Source organism: Neolamprologus brichardi, chromosome 23, assembly GCF_056152115.1.
Source record: "Neolamprologus brichardi isolate AB-2024 chromosome 23, ASM5615211v1, whole genome shotgun sequence".
NCBI lineage: Eukaryota > Metazoa > Chordata > Actinopteri > Cichliformes > Cichlidae > Neolamprologus > Neolamprologus brichardi.
The window spans coordinates 16,902,608-16,922,391 of NC_142125.1; the positions used below are offsets into that span (position 1 = coordinate 16,902,608).

At 39.1% G+C, this 19,784-nt stretch overlaps 1 protein-coding gene across 11 annotated transcripts in view; it reads left to right on the plus strand.

The window, feature by feature from the left end:
- LOC102799349 (tumor necrosis factor receptor superfamily member 14-like) overlaps nt 1-19,784 on the plus strand; it is a 56,751-nt gene that overhangs the window by 14,079 nt on the left and 22,888 nt on the right. For 4 of the 11 annotated variants that reach the window (XM_087836740.1, XM_087836732.1, XM_087836733.1 and 1 more), the window contains exons 1-2: nt 15,152-15,507; nt 19,420-19,506. The exons of 3 other annotated variants lie outside the window; for them this stretch is intronic. The gene's annotated coding sequence lies outside the window, so the exon portion shown is untranslated. Of the gene's footprint in view, nt 1-15,151; nt 15,508-19,419; nt 19,507-19,784 lie in introns of those variants that run through there. 4 more of the 11 variants (XM_087836741.1, XM_087836742.1, XM_087836734.1 and 1 more) reach the window with 3 other exon arrangements.

Sequence of the window (19,784 nt, forward strand, 5' to 3'; positions counted from 1 at the left end):
TGTTAGAGGCTTCTTGCTAGCTAGTTGCTAGCAATGCTACACACCTGTTACTCTAATAGTCTGTATTTTTGAATGATTCAGCACTGCTTAGTTGTTGTTATCTACTTTTAGACAGCGATGAGATCAGCTGCACACTCCACAGAGGCCTAAAGTTACTGTTAATTATTAACATTATTAATTATTATTAATAATTATTAATGTTAATTAGTTAAAAATGTTGTCCTTTGAGTTTTTACCATAAAACTGGGGATGATATAAAAATGCTCAGTTATGTATTTGTAAAAAATATTTGGAATCATTTATGATTTTTGTTCCACTTCTCACGTGTACACCACTTTGTATTGGTCTTTCACGTGGAATTCCAATAAAATTGATTCATGTTTGTGGCTGTAATGTGACAAAATGTGGAAAAGTTCAAGGGGCCGAATACTTTTGCAAGCCACTGTATCATCATCAAGGTCGCATGATAAGAGCCACTTCAGCAGTAACAATACTCCTCACTCAAGCAAAATGTTAAAATCTCAGACACACGACACAGAGAACAACATCCCCCAAATTAAGAGAGGAAGGAAGGCACAACTGAAGGTGCTGTTCTTCTTTGTTCTCTTTAACTTCAGAACAACCTTCATCTGTATTAGTAAATCATATGCCTAATTATTATGTGCCATGGTGATCCACAGGTATGATCACAAATTTATTTAGTTATTTTCCAACTCAACAAAACAAACAAGCAAAAACGTGTTGCTGATGCTGTAAATGCGTTACACACATGAATCAGGATGCATGTGCTGCCCATCAGAGGTGTGAGGAAGAAACTGAACTCACAGATTTCTGCATGCTTGAGCTATCATAGCTCTGTTTCCCTCCCTCTGATGTGTTCACATGCAGCTCCTGCTCTGAAAATGTGTAGCTTGCTCATCAGCTTGAAAGTGACCACATATTCAATTCAGCCTCTCCATGTTGTAGCTTTAGCTGCTGTATACACGGTTTAGCAAATTAGTTGTTTGTATAGGTGTGCTCTATATCTCAGCAATGTCTCATAATAGGATGGCAGGTTTTCAAACAGGTCAAGTGCCTCTATGCACTTAATTAGTTCCCAAAGTGTGGGGCCCGCCCAAAAAGGGATTGGCCAGCTCTTGGACTTATGTAAGCATCTTGCGTGTATTTAACATAATTGCCTCATGGTTTAAAGTTAAGTGTAACTATATAGTGTAGAAACTACATAATATGCAAAGCGGGTAGATTAAATTGTTCATATCATGTTCGAGTGAAGTAAGTCAATGATATAGCAATGTTAAATCTCGCGACACTGCACGGGATTTCAGTCTTCCACACTTTGGATCATGGTTTGAGGAAGGCATCCATCTCAGGCAAGTTCAACAGCCGCCTCTACTTTTTTTGGGATACCGAAAGAAGTAAATTGGGTGGTTGTTACATTAAAAAAGTCTACCTTGTAATTTGAACACAAAATTTTCATGTTTCTATCTTGAACGTAATTAAATCATGTAGGATCTGTATGAAATTCAACAACTTAATTTGTTCTTGTTGAGATGACATGATACATTCTAGTAAGAGTGGTTAGTTGCTGGACTCATGCAATTAACAATATCACATGAGATTTCAAACTGCAGGAAAATCACTAGAGTTATAAGAGGCAGACGACTACACACACACTACGTGTATTCTATTGCTTTTTATTGTGGTTTAACCTGTCATGGACAAAAACGTACAGAAAATTCTGCATCAAGCCTTGAAATTGTAGCTTTCCTACTTTTGTCAACCCTGGATTGGTGACATGGTGGTTAACGCTGTTGCCTCACAGTAAGAAGGTCCTGGGTTCAAATCCACAATATGGCTAGTTTGCAGTGGTTTCTCTCTGGGTATTCTGGTGTCCTCCCACAGATAAAAGTCATGCAGTTACTAGAGTTAGCTTAGGTTGATTGGTGATTCTAAATTCACCATGAATGTAAATGCAAATGGTTGTTTGTCTCTATGTGATTGACTGGTGAGCTGTCTAGTGTGTACCCTGCCTTGTAACCTAGCCCCCCTGTAACCAGGATAAAGATATGAGGACTCTCGACTTTTTTGAACATTATGTAATATGAAGACAACATGTAGTATTTAAGTAATCAAGTAGTACTGTCGTAAAGGTTATTGAATAGTGTTGAAATAAAATGACAAAATTGTGAAGGATTAAAATATTCCAAGAGCTCAACTTACTTCATCTTTACATGTTTCAATCACGTTTTATGAACACAAAATGCACAGGTTTATTGACTGTGAATAAGGTGTGTTGATTTAACTCAGTTGTTTCTGCCAAAGCAAAACGTTTGTGTGCAACCAATGTCCACTCTTGAATCAAGTAAATCCATTATAGACTTTTTTTCAGTGCAGGGCTAAAATTGAACATAAACAAATGTGAGACCTTACCTTTAAAAGACTGTACTGCATCTTACACTTTTAATATCCCTGTAAAATCCAATGTCAAATATTTGGGTATGTATATAACTAAAAATAGGACTGAGTTAGTAAACCTTATTGTTTGGGAGAAAATGCAAAATTGTAGAACTCATTTAAATAATTGGGCACACAGAGACTTATCCATTCTGGGCAGAATATATATGTTAGGTGTACCTAAATCAGCAATCAAATCTATTAACCAGCTAAACTTTGATTTTATATGGAAGTGAAAAACCCACTATCTTAGGTAATTTAGTCGAACAATTTAAAGATGGAGGATCGCAAGCTATTGAATTTAACAGTTTAAATGGCACCCAAAAAATAAATTGGCTCAGGTCATTTTTAAGAAATCAAAATAGCCAATGATTTCATATTCCAAACAAAATATTTTCAGATCTAAGCGGTATTAATCTTTTACTTAGATGTGATTTTGACATTTAAAAAACTCCCCATAAAGCTTTCTTCATTTCACCAGCAAGTGTTATTATACTGGAAATTAATATACAAACATAATTATAGCCCACACAATAGTCCCCTCTGGAACTATCGTTAGGTAAAAGTTAGGAACAAATCGATCTTTGTGCAAAAATGGTACGAAAAAGGCATCTGGTCAGTAATGCATTTATTAAATGATGGAGGTAATATTTAATTTGAAGATTTTTGTGCCAATCATAACTTGCAAATAAACAACAAAGGGTTTGAAAAAATTATTAAGGCTATCCCTGCAAACACTCTTTGTACGGCACATAATCTCTTTCAAAACCCTGACTATACAGCCCCTGACCTCCCTGGACTTTTAGTAAATGGGCACAACATTGCAGCTAACTGTCTAAAACAACTCTAAAATTAGAATTATTCACTAATGCTCTTTATGGATATGGATCCAATCTAAATTCAATTTCACAACTGTTCTCCTGTGATCAAAAGAAAGAAATCAGAACAAATTACCTAAAACTTCCCATTCCTCCAAAAGCTAAGGTCTATTACAAAATCCTCTCAGGTGTGTTTTGCCTTCCAAAGAATTTCTCAGACATCATTTTGCTATTGATAATAAAACAACTGGGGAATAAAGAATCGACAGAACATTTATTTTACAAATGTGTATATACTGTAAAGTTCTGTGGGACGATGTGCACTACTGGCTTTTCCTAAAGATTTTAAATGTACTTGAATTTTCTAAAAATGATATTATTTTTGGATGTCAAAGAAAAGAAAAGACACTTGAAAATGTCTTAAATGTAATAATTATTATGTATAAATTCTTCATTCATGAATGTTGATTACTAAAAACAAAGCCATCCTTTCACTTTTCACAAAGAACTCTGCCTCTTCTTCTCATCTGTAAAGTTTATGGCCCAAAACCAGCTGTGGATCTACATCACATGGTTAATGAACTGAAATGACTTTTAGAAAACCTTTTTTGTGTAATTAATAATTTTTTAAAAAGCCTTCGTTGCCTGTCTGTGTAATCAGACTTCAAATGCGGCTTCCGAAGGATGCAGCCTAGGTTTTGGGACAGACCTTATATTCTCGCTCACTTTTGCAATTTTGTACTCTTGTGTTACTCGCAGCAACAACTACACCTTATTGTCAGTCCATTTAATAAACTCGGCACTTTTCCTCCACATTTTGCTGTGGCGTTTCAAAGAGCCGGAAAGAGATCTTTTTTTTGATATACAGAAAGCATATGATATGATTTGGAGGGAAGGACTATTAATTAAAATTAGGGAAATGGGTATAAATGATTGCATGTTGAGATGGATTAAGAATTTTTTGGAAGGAAGACAAATAATGGTAAGGATTGGGAGGAGTTATTTGGAGAGTTTGCCGGTACAAAATGGAACGCCACAGGGGAGCATATTTAGCCCATTATTGTTCATTGCTGATAAATGATGATGTGTTTAAGAACATAGTGAGTGGGATGGAGTTTTTGCTTTTGAACCTGGGCAAGAGGAAATGGGTTAGACATTTTGGTAAAGAAAGTACAGGGGTCAATCACAGCAAAAGAACAGTGGTCATAGAAATGGAGGTTTAAATTCTCAGTTGATGAGACTAAAATAATTTTGTTGTTGTTTTAAATTAAAAATGGATACTGTCATTGCCTATCCCTAGCCTGGTTGAGGAGTTTAAACGTGCAAAAGTGAGGCTTCAGATGTCACTCACGGACTCCCGGGACCCCATAGTGAGAGGCACTGCTCCCACTCTAGCAACAGGGAGGAAGTGGACCCCAGCCACATCTGTGCTACAGGCAAAATCCGCTGTTCAGCATCGTGACGTGGTGGTCTTTTTAGACCTTGCCAACGCCTTTGGGTCAGTTCCGCACAAGATCTTGTGGATGCCCTTCAACTATTTTAGCGTACCAAACCACATCACATGACTGGTCATGACCTACTTTCAGGATACACCACCACAGCCTGGCAGCACTTGGAAATTGGAGTTATGGCAGGCTGCACGGTTTCCCCTCAGGCATTTATCATGGCAATGGAGTCGGTCATGCGGGCATCCCGGTGGGTAGTGGGAGGTGAGAGACACAAGAGTGGCCTTCGTCTTCCTCCCATTAGGACCTACATGGATGACATGACCAACATTACAACAACAACAAAACCATGTACTAGGCGATTGCTACAGAAGCTCCAGGAAAACATAGAATGGGCAAGAATGGAGTTTAACCCAAGTAAATCTTGCAGCATCTCCATCAAACTGACAAAAAAAAACTGACAGCCGAGCAATTCTATATCAGTGAAGAACCAAGTCCAACAGTCTTAGAGAAGCCCATAAAGAGCCTGGGACAGTGATATAATGCAATGATATATGGCAACTAGAACAGCTAAGGCAGAACCTGGCCGATGACCTCAAGCGGATTACCAACACTGCACTTTCCAGGAAAACTGAAGCTCTGGTGCTTCCAGTTTGGGTTATTACCCAAACTACTGTGGCCGTTGACAATGTACGAGGTCTCACTCAATCATGCCAATCGACTAGAGAGGCTAGTGAGCTCCTAGGTTAAGAAGTGGCTCGGACTACCCAAATGCCTCAGCAGCATTGGAATCTACTATACATCTTTTTTGGTTTTGTCACCTTGTACAAGACTTCTGGCAGAGATTATGTGTCTTTATCTCAGAAAATATATTTAAAGGATTTGCACTGTTATAGAAATATGTATTATTTGGTCTCCACAAAAACCAAAGACAGTTCAACATTGATAACAGATATGATTAACTTGTTAATCTTAATGGCTAAATTTCATATTCACAAATCCAAATGTTTAGGAAGAAATTCCTCTTTTTATGTATACTTCTATGAGCTTTTGCAATATCTTAATTCAATAAAGAACACTACTAACCCAAAAAATATTTAAAAAAAAAACTATGGTTGCATGTGACAAAATAAAGATCCTTAAATCACTTTACACTTTGGCTTAATCAGTTAAACTTCTCCCCCTAGCATATGTATATTGTAGGTATGTTCTGAATAATGTTTGTTTTTTTTGTTTGTTTATGGTTTACAGTTTCTGTAAGTACAACACCTTTAAGTTAGTACTGTTTAATTTTACTTTGTAACATCAATACGTAAAATATCGTATTGAGGTTTAAATAAAGGTTTTAGAGGGGAGGGGCTGGGGGGTTAGAGCTTGAGAGACACTCTGCTGGTGCGCCGGTCGGAGGCTTGAGGCGGGAAATTTGAAGGTGGACGTTACATACGGATTGAGTGAATTGATAAATTTTTGGACTTTGGACTACGGATTAGGATCACGGATTGTGGCAGTTGGCATAAACTGGTATGTGACTGGCTGAAATGGCGTCTCTGGTAGATGAGGATGATGATATGGATTTTGGTGACTGGACCCCGGTGTTTGGAGAGGGAAGATCAGGAAGAGGGAGAAGCAGGAGAGAGGACACGGGTTTGGTTGGGTCACAGACCAGTAAAAGGAGTTTGGAAGAGAACAGCTCGGATGAAGGGTCCAGGGTCGTGAGGAAGAAGACGGTAAGGGAGGAATTTAGGATAATTTTGAGATTCAGGAGGGAGGATGAGGGAATGCAGTTGAGCCCAGTAGTGGTTTCAAGGGAATTGAAAAAGAAGTTTGGAGAGGTTCTTCTAGCTAAGGTTCTATGGGATGGGAATTTGCTGGTAGTGGTCAAGTCAGAAGAACAAAAAACCAAGGTGTTGAGTACTGAAAGTATCTGCAAAAAGATAGTACAAGAGAGATGGGTATTGAGAGACAGTAAAGTGACCAGAGGGGTGATTTCTGGTATCCCAGTAGACGAGGATTTAGAGAAATTAAAGTGGTGTATTCAGGGGGGCGAGGTCAGCAGTGTAAAGCGACTGTTAAAAACTGTTAATGGGGAAAGGATTAGTAGTTTGTCAGTTTTGTTGAATTTGAAGGTACTGTGTTGCCAGACAGGGTTAAGATAGGGTGCATGAGCTTTCCTGTGAGAGTATTCGTGCCACCGCCCCTTAGGTGGTATAAATGCCAGAGATATGGACACATTGCTGTAGTCTGTAAGGGGAAGCCGAAGTGTCCCAAGTGTGGGGGTGAGCACAGATTTGAGGAGTGTGGAGATGATGTTCTGGACAAATGCAGTAACTGTGGGGGGCAGCATAGGGTGAGTTTTGGGGGCTGTGAGGTAAGGAAGAAGGCCGTGGAGGTTGAGCAGGTCAAGGTTACTCACAACATAAGTTATGCTAAGGCAGTCAGGAGGGTCCAGAGGGGTGGAGATGGTCCGGGAATGGAACAGACAGGGTTAACCCCGGAAGGTGTTAGTGTGCATGGGACTTACCCAGGTTTGACAATGGAGAAGTTGATTTTGTTCATTGCGTATGTCATAAACTGTTCAGATCAAGTGAAGCATAAGACAGAGAAAATCAAAATAATAGTGAAGGGGGCAGAGAGGTTTTTCGGGATTAAAGACATATCCTGGGAGAACATAAATAAAAGACTTGGAGGGGAAGGGAGAGCGGAAGGATCGGGGGAGAGGACATTTTGATTATTTTACAGTGGAATGCTAGAAGTTTGATTGCTAATGGTCAAGAGTTGAAACTTTAAATGATTTGTTGAAAAATCCAAAGAGAAACCAGATATAATCTGTGTACAGGAGTCCTGGCTGAAGCCTAATTTGGATTTTGTTATCAAAGGATATGATGGGGTTCGGAGGGATAGGAAGGAGGGTAATGGTGGAAGTTGTGTAACTTTTGTGAAGCGAGGGGTTCAATATAGAGTGGTAGCTATTGGTAAGCAGTTAGAGTATGTAGTATTGGAAATTTGGGGGGGACTTGGGAGCATTAGAGTGGTAAATTTTTATAATCCAGGTGGCAAGCTAATAGAAGTGGCAGAACTGGATACTTATTTAAGGGGGAAAGTGATTTGGTGTGGGGACTTTAATGCTCACAGTTCTTTATGGGGCTATAGATGTGATCGGAATGGGGAAGTGATTGAGGAGTTGTTGGATTTGAAGAATTATGTGTGTTTGAACGATGGGAGTGGTACTAGGGTTGATGTTAGAACAGGGATTGAATTGGCTATTGATCTAACATTGGTGTCCGATTCATTGGCAGGCTTATGTTCATGGGAGGTAATGAAACTTACAATAATAGGGAGTGATCATTATCCTATAAAGATTGAGGTGAGGCTGAGAATTGAGAGACAGGTTACTGGGGGAGTGAAGAGATGGTGTTTTATTGAGGCTAATTGGGATGTATTTAAGGTACTCAGTGAACGGGAATTTCAAAAGGTTGATGTGAATGTAGGGGTGGACGATTTAAATGACTCAATTTGTAAAGCCATTTTAGTGATGACAAGCAGGGTGATCAAGAGAAAAGGGGGTAGTGGGAAAAGGACGATTGTGCCATGGTGGACAATGGAGTGTGATAAGGTGATTAAATGTTGTAATAAGGCTTTTAAGAAATTGAAGGGTAATCTTAGCTATCAGAATCTTGTTGAATTTAAGCAGTTGCAAGCCAAGGTAAGAAGAACGATTAAAAGTGCAAAGAGGGACTTCTGGAGGGGTTTTTGTAAATGGGGAGGGAGACGAACATTCATAGTGTATGGGCAATGATTAGGAGGATGAATGGTTTAAAAAGGGATTATGGTTATCCAATCATGAAGGACGACAAGGTAACAGCAGTGAAGGATGAAGAAAAGGCTAACATGTTGGCAAAAGCGTTCGTCAAAATTATGGAGAATAGAGATTTGTTGGATATGGTGGAGGATACGGATGATCTTTTGAATATACCTTTAAATAAGTCAGAGTTACATCGAGTGCTCCAGAAATATAAGTTAACACAGCCAGGGAAAGATCAGGTGTGCTATATTATGTTGGATAATGTGAGCGAGTCAGCCAAAGAGAAGTTAGTGGGGTTGTATAATAGGGTTTGGGAGGGTGGGAAGCTGCCACAAAGTTGGAAAGAGGCTGTGGTGGTGCCTATATGTAAGCCAGGGAGGGATGGTACCAAGCCAGGTAATTATAGACCGATAGCTTTAACATCACATATTTGTAAAGTTATGGAGAGTATGATTAATGAGAGATGAATGTATTATGTAGAAAGCAGAGGGTTTCTATCTAAATATCAAAGTGGATTTAGAAGGGGGTGAAGTACTATTGATCCAGTATTGTGTTTAGAGCATGAAATTAGGAGGGCTCAAATTAATAAAGAGTGTGTGGTGGCAGTGTTTTTCGATTTGGAGAAGGCTTACGATATGTTGTGGAGGGAAGGTTTGTGGTTAATGAGGAAATTAAGCTGAAGCTGTATGGTATAGGGTTAGAAAGAGTGAGGAAATTTAAGTTTCTGGGGTTGTTGTTTGATGAGAGGTTAACTTGGGGTGCACAAGTTCAGGAATTGGTGGATAAGTGTAAAAAAGTTTTGAACATTTTGAGGTGTTTAGTTGGGAAGGATTGGGGAGCGGATAGGGAGTCCCTGAGGGCTATATACACTGGATTGGTAAGGTCAACGTTAGATCATGGTTGTTTGGCATATAATTCGGCAGCAGACACTTCTCTTAGTAAGCTAGATTTGATTCAGTACCAGGTGTTGAGACTTTGCACAGGGGCATTTAGGACAACTCCCACTGTAGCCTTGCAGGTGGAGATGGGGGAATTGCCACTAGGGTTGAGGAGGGAACAGCTTACATTGGCGTATTGGGCAAACTTACAGGGTCAGGGGACAGGTCACCCTACACTGAATGTACTTAGACCTTGCTGGGAGAAGGGCAGGAGGGAGTTAAAGAGCTTTGGATGGGTGGTGGGGGGAAGAGCTAGGGAACTTAAATTGGACCACTTAGACATATGTCGGCGAGTGCCGAGGCCTGCAATCCCTCCATGGATACTTCCTGAAGCAGCTGTAGATTTTTCTTTGTTGCGTCAGAAGAGTAAGGACGGGGCAGGCGGCCTAGACTCGAATATAGTTCAGGGTTTCATAGATCAGTATTATGGGTATGTGCAAGTATATACGGATGCTTCAAAGAATCCAGCTAGTCAAGTGGGGGTGGCAGTAGTAATTCTGGACTTTATGGTTAACATTGGGAAGAGGATTAATAATGGATTGTCTGTGTTTACAGGAGAAATGATAGCGATTCTATTAGCAGTACAGTGGGTGGAAGATTTGAGGCCATTGAAAACAATTATTTGTTCAGATTCCAGTGCAGCCTTGGTTAGTCTACAGAATGGTCATTCGAAAGGTAGGTCAGATATTTTATTAGAGGCTCAGCAAACTCTTTACAGGATACATATGATGGGTCTATTGGTAGTGTTTCTGTGGGTCCCGGCTCACTATGGGGTAAGGGGGAAAGAAGCAGCAGACAGGTTAGCAAAGGAAGCCACTAATCATGAGATGGTTGATCTGGCGGTGAATTTTGGTCAGGAGGAAGTAAAGAGTATTATTAAGCTAGAAATGAGGGGTAGATGGCAGAAACAGTGGGGAGAAGACAGGAGGGGAAGGGGGTTATATAAAATTCAAAGGGTGGTGGGAGTGAGGAGATCCACAAGAAGGAGTAGGCGAGAGGAGGTGGTGGTGTCAAGACTGAGATTTGGACATACGGGTTTGAATTCTACACTGTTCTTGATAGGGAAACATGCCTCAGGGAAATGTGATTATTGTGGAGCAGATGAAACTTTGGAGCATGTTATTTTGCAGTGTCGGAATTATACGGTAGAGAGGAGACGGTTGGTCCAAAATCTCAGTAGCATAGATATGAAACTTGATCTTGTAGGGTTACTACAGGAGTTGGGGAATAAATGTTATCAGGCATTGTTTCAGTTTTTGAGAGAAGGAAATGTTGTTTGGGAGGATATGAAGTGGTTTTTTTTTGTTTTTTTTTTAAGCATAATTTCTGTCCGGGGAGCGTTTTTTTTAGAGCGTTTTCAAATTTATCCATATTAGTGTAGACGTAGTAGAGAGTTAAACGCAGAGCCGCGAGTTTAAATAAAAATAATGATAATGAAACTGATTCGTGTATGCAAGGGTGTAGATTTGGTTTTGGCATTGGTGGGGACGGATGATTCAGCCACCATACCCTGCCCTGTTTTTTTTTTTCCTTTTTGTCTTTGCTTCTTGATAAAAAAAAAGAAAAGAAATAAATATACTTGCCTATGTATGCTATTCTACCTGCTTTTAAACCATTTAAAATTACAATTCATAGTTTTATATGTGAATTATATAATGTTAAATTACTATTAAACAAATGACTAAGTATTTTACACTTTAGTTTACTCCAGCCATATTAAATCAGGTATCATACAAAAATAAAAACAGCTTCAAATAAAGTCATGACAATAAAAGAATATGACTTTAAGGACTTAACAACATTAGTTCAGTTATAGTACACCAACATCTGTTATACTTTGGCACTAAAGGAACACTGAATGACCTGGTGGGTTTTGTCCATAAAACTACTCATCTAAGATTACCATAAAGTAAAAGATCTCTCAGCAAAATTATGCAACATTAGGCACTATTGCCCCAATCAGATCAGTGAGCTGGGATTTTTTTATTCTAAACATGAACTACTGTTACAGCAACAGACATGGACTACTGGTGCCCCACACAACAACTCAATGTCCACTATGTGAAGGAGCCAAACACATGCTTTCTCCTCTCGTTAATCTATAGCACCAAATCATCAGTCAGTCACCTGTGACCTCGCCTCTTCACCTCTGTCACCTGATAAATAACAGTGAGACATTCCAAATACATGCAGTCACACATGTGCTTCAAATACAGCCATGAACCACCAAGTCATCATCCAATTTCACCTGTAATCTTGTGTCACCATTGCTCTCTGAGCTCTGTGTTGGTTCTTCTGTCACCTGACAAATAGGACATACATGACAATAAAAATAAAATGTGAAGCCCCAGATAGCAAGGAAACATTGAAACAATGTTGAGTCAATATCAGGCGATGTCATTGAATCAACGTTGAAGTGTGACGTTGACCTAACGTCACTCTTGCACCCTTTTTTAATGTTGAAACAATGTCAGGTTTTGATGTTGAATCAATGTTGAAACCTGACATTGATTCAACATTATATTTTCTAATACTGTTGACATTGAAACAATGTCAGATTCTGATATTGAAACACTGTTGAGCTATGGTGTTGATTTTCCACCTCTTTCGCACAGTTGCTTTTTATTAAAACAACAGTTAAATCATGACTGGAAATCTACCTTTCTTTATAGGTATTTTAACCAATACTAAACTACTGCATGTTTCCATCAATACTTAAACCACCTAAACACATAATTGTACTTATTCCTCAAATTGGACACCCTTTATAAAAAAAACAAATGTCTCACAATGTATCATGTCAATATTAATATCCTAAAATAAGAAAGCATTCCATGTGATGTAACAGAGAAAAAAATAAACAAAAAAAGGTCAATAGGCATGTTTCGTTTGCTAAATACTTTATTAAAAGACAGTTTCCTATTTACATTTATACGTTTCACAGAAGTTTGTAATTTTTTACTCCGGGATGGGGATGCATGATGTGCGTCCTGCACCACCCAAACGATCTGGGGCGTATCGGAGCCACTTCTGCACTGCTTGTGCAAAGACAAACTCGGACATAGAGTTTGCCCCTAACTGCTGCATCAGGCCATCTAGGACAAAAATACACACACACACACACACACAAACAAAAAAAGTGAATTAGAGCACATGAATAAGCTCTTGTTAACTGTCTTCAGCGGGGAGAAAGTATGTAAACTCCTAGGCTGATTAACATGAAAGTCACCAGGCGTAAATCTGCAAACTGCTGCATTTGATTCCCAAAGAGCTATGAGCATAAAAAGTGATAAGTCTTAGCATGGTGTGCCGTGTATCCTTTAAAACAAAATAAACATGGGCTCCTCGGGCTGTACAAACTACAACCCGAGGACTAAACAAGCCAAAGACCAAAGACTCAATCTCCAGATTAACCGGACATGAAAGTCTTGTTATTAAGAAAGAAAAAGTAATATAGCAAAAAAACTGTAAAACTTACCAAATATGCATTTGCAGAGCGCTGTATCTTTAAATGCCATTTTTTGCTTTGTCTGGTCCTTGGATTTTTTCCCTGCCCAGTTTAGTACCAAGGTCAGCTCGTTTGTAATGGCGTAAGCCATTACACGGCGGACTCGCACCTCCAGTGTGGTGCCTCCAATCAAGGCAAAGCGTCTCACCTATAGACACATTTTAAGAGATGGAATTAGCGTGTCTCATGTCTTAAATGTGTATGCAAGTGCTTGTGTGTTTAATCAACAGGCCGTTGTTATGTATTTAAATCACATCTGACAGCTATTACACTTTATAGTTACAAAGTGTACATAACCTTTATATACTTACCATTGCCTTATTTGCCTCTTGTGATTGAAGAGCTGCCTCTGCATTGTTTAGCTCCTCAATGTTGTGCAAGGGCAAATCCAGAGGCAGTACCCCAGCATCTACCGATTCATTGCAGCAGGGATGGCGGATGGCTCTGACCTCCTCACGGAGTTTGTTAACAGCTCTCGTCAGGTCTGACAGCATAGTTAATATCTTTTGTGAGGTCACATCTGTTTAAAAAAACAATTCCAGAAAGATTAATGGCTTAAGCAGTGAGAGGCGAAAACTAATAAATAAATAATAAAACGCAGTTTACGTGTGGACAAAAGGTGCAAACGCAAGGTAGGTGAGCGTGCAGCGTAAAGTCAGGTGAGCGTGCAACGTAAAGTTAGGTGAGCGTGCAACGTAAAGTTAGGTGAGCGTGCAACGTAAAGTTAGGTGAGCGTGCAACGTAAAGTTTGAATTGAGTGCGAATCGAAGCGGGTGCTCTCCAATCATTAAAAGTAACAAAGTCATTGAACACATTTATACAGTTACCTTTAAGTTTATCAATCATCTATCACAGATTTACAATTTTTTGTAGTACTATGCTAATAAGCAACTACAGAGCGAAAGTCTGGGTCAAGCGTCGAGGCGACGGCAAGAACAAAGGATCCCTCGAAGCGTTAAAGCTAGCTTTGTAAGGGAATATAACGGAAAAGTATGAAACGAAAATGTTTTCTTTGTTGATAGACTTTGTTTGCAGTGCAATTTATTTGTTGCCGGATTCTAAGATGAAAGTAGACACAATTTCGGGCTCCCACATTTTGTCCGAAACTTTACATTAACAAATTTGTTTGTTTTTTTTTACTGTTATTCAAATGCAACCGTGGAAATAACGAATAGAACAAAAGTCATTCATTCTTACCTTATACTAATCGTGGTGCAGGCCAGTGCAGTGCATGAACTGCCTTCTCCGGTCAATTCCGCTGAGAGTAAATCTAATGTCCCGCTCTACTGTACAAGACAATGGTTACCTGGAGGGATGTACCAATGTGATAGGGGTGCTATGGAATAGTCCAAGTGGTAGCAGCTTTAATTTCCCACTCAACCATAAATTGATGGTTTTTCAACATGATTGTTGTCACCTTGTCAACTATAAATAGATCAACAATCAACGATGACAGAACAACAGTGAATCAATGTTATTTCAATGTCAGTGTCAGGTTTCATCAGTATTTCAATGTTGTTTCAACATTGGTTTTGTGTTGACATTTCAATCCTGACGATTCTGATGGTTCAGATGGAAAATCAACATCTGTTCAATGTCTCCTTGCTATCTGGGGCTGCTTCAGCGTGTCTGTCAATTTGTGCAGATCTTGACTCATCAGTAATGTTTGTAGGGTGAGTGCATTTTAAAACTGTGCAAACTGCACTACAAGGTGGAATATTTGCAAAATCTGACTACCTTATGATATTTTGTCTCAAAAATTAACCCTATGAATATGTCATTACCATTAGGATGAAATTATTGTGTCACCAACATTTTAACTTTAGACATATAATTTTAACAGCCTCTGTAAACGAATATCCTGGCTCGCTCGAGGCTGCCGTTTTCTCTGACAGTTTCAATCAAAATTAGAAATGCTACTCTGGGAGACTGAGAGAACTAATAGTGCTGCCTGCTGTGCAGGTAGTTTCCAAAACACGTTATTCATGGTTACATACAGTTTTAGACTGATGTGGGCCAAAGCCTAGCACAGCCTGTAACGTTATTGTGACGGACACATTTTATGCGTTAACTTGGCTTTAAGTGACTTACAGGTTTCTTTGAAAAATACTTTCTTGTATCCAGGTTCTTCCTTGTTGCTGCCATCCTCCTCTTCCTTGCAGGTCCTCCAGCGCAGGCTTGCCGCAGCTAAAACTAAACAGAGCTCCCTGAAAGGCACAGCCAGTCACATTGGCCATATTTGTCACATGACGCAGTAGATGACGTAATTTAACTCTTTCTGCACCGCTGGGGGAATGAGACGTTGACAGATCGTTTTTTTTCTTTCTATCGGGTTTGTTTTTCTTTTAAGAGATCAAATTATTGGTGGGGACAATTCAATAACCGCTGGATATTGGTGGGGACATGTCCCTTCCGTCCATGCCAAATCTACGCCCTTGCGTGTATGTCTCTGATTCGTGAGGAGGACGAGCTCTGTGAGTGTCACGTAATCTTGATCCTAACGTCCTAAGTCCGAGGATCCATGTAAGAGTTGGCGGAGACGGTAAGTGTCCTGGTTGAGTGTAAACGCTATGTGAAGATGATGTTTAGAGTGTGAGGGAGGCTGTGAAGGTCTCTCAGATCCACAGCAGTGATTTAGTTCACTCAGCAGCAGAATGAGCTTCATTCACAGCTGCGTCACTTTTTCCTTCACAGATAAACATGTTTTTGTCATGTTAGTGTTCAAAGAGTCAGAGCAGCAGTCTCAGTATATGTCACAGTGCTTTATATGTACCATGATAAATATATATTATAGCTTGTTTCTGTTATTCTGTGGAATCGGCAACGAAGGACAAAGTGAGACATTGTTAAAGAGCGGCTGGTTTCGGCTGGGATTAGGGCTGATCCCTGATCCTGGGTGTGACGTGAACTGCTCTTGTTTACGCTACAGTCTCAGTTACTGAGCTTTGTTACACTGTCATGGAGAGAGACGGTAGAATTAGCCCTGTATTTGGTCTTGTTATATAAAAGTAGAACAGAAGGAATAAACAACAGGCAATATGGATGTATGAGAAACAGTAGAAAGGCACACAGTAGAGGACAGATTACAAAGTACAAATATATTACAGTATATTGCGTGTGAACAACATCGAGTGTAGCTGTGTGGGCGGGGCTGCTGTAATCATACTGTGTGCACTTATTACTACAGTAGTGTCAGTGAGTCCTTATACAAGCTGCTGTGTTTGGTCTGTGCTCTGTGGTTATACACTCAACATGAATCAGTGCATTCAAATTATTATAGGCATACTCCGGGATCAATGATTGATGGATTCATGTTACAGTTTAACTCATACCCTCAACTGTTTGACTTTGAACTTTGGACTCATCTTGCTGTGATAGCAGAGCCTGTATAAACCTGTAGACAGTATGAACTGTACAACTAGTCAGGCCTGTCTGTAAGTGTCAAGTCTAAACAGAGATTAATAAGTCAGACTTGCTCAGACTTGAAGAGATTAAAGTCAAGTGTGAGCTGAGAGCTTGTGTTATGTCTCCTCCCAGCTTAGATTGGACTGTTACACCTGATATCTGGGGGTCCATGTGCACACAGTGTTGTGCTAAAATGTGATTTCTGTGTGTGTGTTGTTAAATAGGCTGTAGTCAACAGGATTTATGACGGGGTTATACATTAAAGAAAGAAATGACCTGACTCCAAGTATCTGTATGACTCTGTGTTAGTGCACCTGCATTATAGTCAGTCCACTCCTTGCTGTCCACCTAAATGATCTTCATAGAACTATTATCTTCTGTTCTCTACTATCTATTTGTTGGATTGTCTGCTTCCCTCTTGGCCTGATCTCTCTTAAAGAAGTTATGTTTAGTGTCAATGAGACTTGAGCTGGTTAAATAAAGCATATATGAAAATCACTTTGCTAAAACATGACTGAAGCTTTTACCCTGTGACATGAATGTTGTTTAGGACTAAAGATGTTTGACATATGTTTCACAGATTATGGGTCAATACGTCATTTGCAACACTTAAAATGTGACAATCTGTTACCCGACGATCAGTTTTTGGTACAACACCTGCAGTCAGAGCGTGGCATCCTAGTTTGGACGTTTTATGTCTCTTATCTGTGCTTTTATTCTCATTTTTAAGTTTCTGATTTGTTTCTTTTATATTTCTATATAACATAGATTTGCACAGTTTAGTGGGTTCTTGGACTTTAGTCCAGTTTTGTATTTTACATAATCAACACACTCCAGACATGATGAGACAGATCAAAACTGTTTGTCTCCACTTTCAGACAAGTTTTTTCCATTTTGGTTCATGTGCTCATGTTTATATAGAAGTGCTGTTTAATAATAAAGACAACTAATATCAGAAACAAACAGCAATTACTTTACCAACACATACATACATTTCTTCTACTAAATAGTTATCCCACCTTTTAAATGAGTTGCCAAAAAGCATATGTACTAAATCTTATCCAAGCCTGGTCCTGGGTCTGTATATCCTCTGCTTGAAGTTTTGACTTTCTAGTTTTATCCTGAGATTCCAGGCTGCTTAGTGTTTGCAGTGCTTCTTTTTCTCTCTATGTATTGAGTCTTGTAAGTTTTATTCCTCCCTCAGTGATATTTCATGCTCTGTCAAGTCTCCTGTATTAAGATTATTCTTGTCTCTGTTTTCCCTGTTTAATCCGTTTAAAGAGGCCAACATTTAACAACCTCCTGAAGGGGAAATTTATCTTTACACTCAAAAAAATAACTCTTTGAATGAACATAAAAAAATCATGGAAAGAAATTGCATGTAATTAAATTGCTTTATTTTAGCATTATGCAGTTCTGTTATTCCAACTTAATGTACTTGAGTTGGACTAACTTGATTAAGTAATGATGAATCAACTGTTTTACTACAGTTGAGTCCAACTTAATTTAATTGACTTGATCCAACCCATGCAAATTACATTTGTGCAACAAAAATACTTATTCGTAATAGAAATCCATTTATTAATGTGGAAATCCTTTCCATGATTATTTTAAGTTCATTTAAAGAGTTATTTTTTTTGGAGTGTTCAACAAAGTCTAGAGTCTGGTTAACATGAAATGTTAATGGATTTATAATAACTTGCACTCCATCAATCCTCTTATCTTTACCAGGGTTGCAGTGAGGCTGGGGCCTATCCCAGATTTGATAGGGTGGGAGTCAGAGTACTGGACAGGTCACCAGTCTATCACAGAGAGACAGACAACCATTTGCACTCATGTTCACAGATATTTTAGAAACACCAATTAACCTAACCCTAATTACTGCATGATTAACTGTGGCATGAAACCAGAGTACCCAGAGAGAACCCACTGCAAACTTGGCCAGATTGCAGATTTGAACCCAAGACCACCTTGCTGCAAGGCAACAGTGCTAACCCTGTGCCACCGAGCTGTCAATCTAGACTTCAAAAAAATAGGGAAACTATGATTACAAGGCTTTATATAGAATTTTCTGTACCACAATAAGGCATATACGTAGTGTGTTTAGGGTTGTCTTTCTCTTCTAATCCCAGTGATTTGAACTCTTGTGTGATCTTGTGAATTTTGTGAATCCAGGCAACTAACCACTCTTACTAGATTGTATCATGTCATCTCAACAAGAATAAATTAAGTTGCTGGATTTCATGCAGATCCTACAGGATTTAATTACGTTCACCACAGAAACATGAAATTATTTTGTTCACATTACAAGTTTGAATTTTGTAAATGTAACAACCATCCAATTTCATTTTTTTGAGTGTAGTTACAGAAACGCCTTTCTGAGAAAATACCTCTGACAGCTGGATAAATAATCTACCCTTGAGACTGCTGATTCCAGTTCATTCACAATAGACAATAAGCTGCTTGTCCAGAAATTCCAGTCTGGCTCATCAATGACTCTGTAGGAAAAGTAGCCAAATTAGCAGGTTCTATCCGGTTGTTAAGTCTGACGTCACTAGCCATGTCTGGACCTAAACTCCGCTGCAGGTCCATATATCAAACGATCACTATGGCATTACTGAGAGTTGAAAAACTGTCTAAAGTCTTTCATCTTTAATAAAATGATCAGCGATCTGCTCTACCAGCTGTAACAATTGAGTTTAACATCCAGGCATCCATAAAAACGGAATTTATGACATTTAACGTTAGAACATTAGTTAGAAGTTAGCAGGAAGTTAGCTCACTAGCTTCTATCTAAATAAAATATAGCATGTCCTGACTGCGGGGTTTTGGAAACAAATTAAAACGTACAGCTCTGTTATCACTTTCAACATAAATGAAGACAGAAAACTAAACAGAAGTGACGTTTGTAGGGTTACTGAAGTTTGGCTAGCTGGTATATAATGATGTGCTACGTGACTGCTAGCGACACAGCTATGTTAGCATAATATAAACAAGCTAACTTTTTTTCCACTCAATAAAAGTTAACGTGAGTGTTCTCGGTGGTCAGGAACAAATGTAATCGCATGGCAGGATGCTGTAAAAGGACCAAACTTCAGCCAGGAGAACAACTGAGATAATCCATCCACAATACGAGGTTAGTCATTCATATACTGCTGCATGGGCTGGGCTGTAGTTACATCCTAAGGTTTTAAAAACTGAGCTTAAATAAATGATTAGCGGTAATAAAAGCCGAGGGAGGTCAACAGTGATCACTGACTGTTTTAGGAGCTTTTTGAGATTAAATAGAAGAAAATACAAAACATTAAACATGTTAACAACACAAAAGCCATATTAAACGCAGACTACTTTAGGCCCGGAAGTAGGATTCGTCACGTCATCACTTAACGACCGGATAGGCAGAGGTTGTTACTA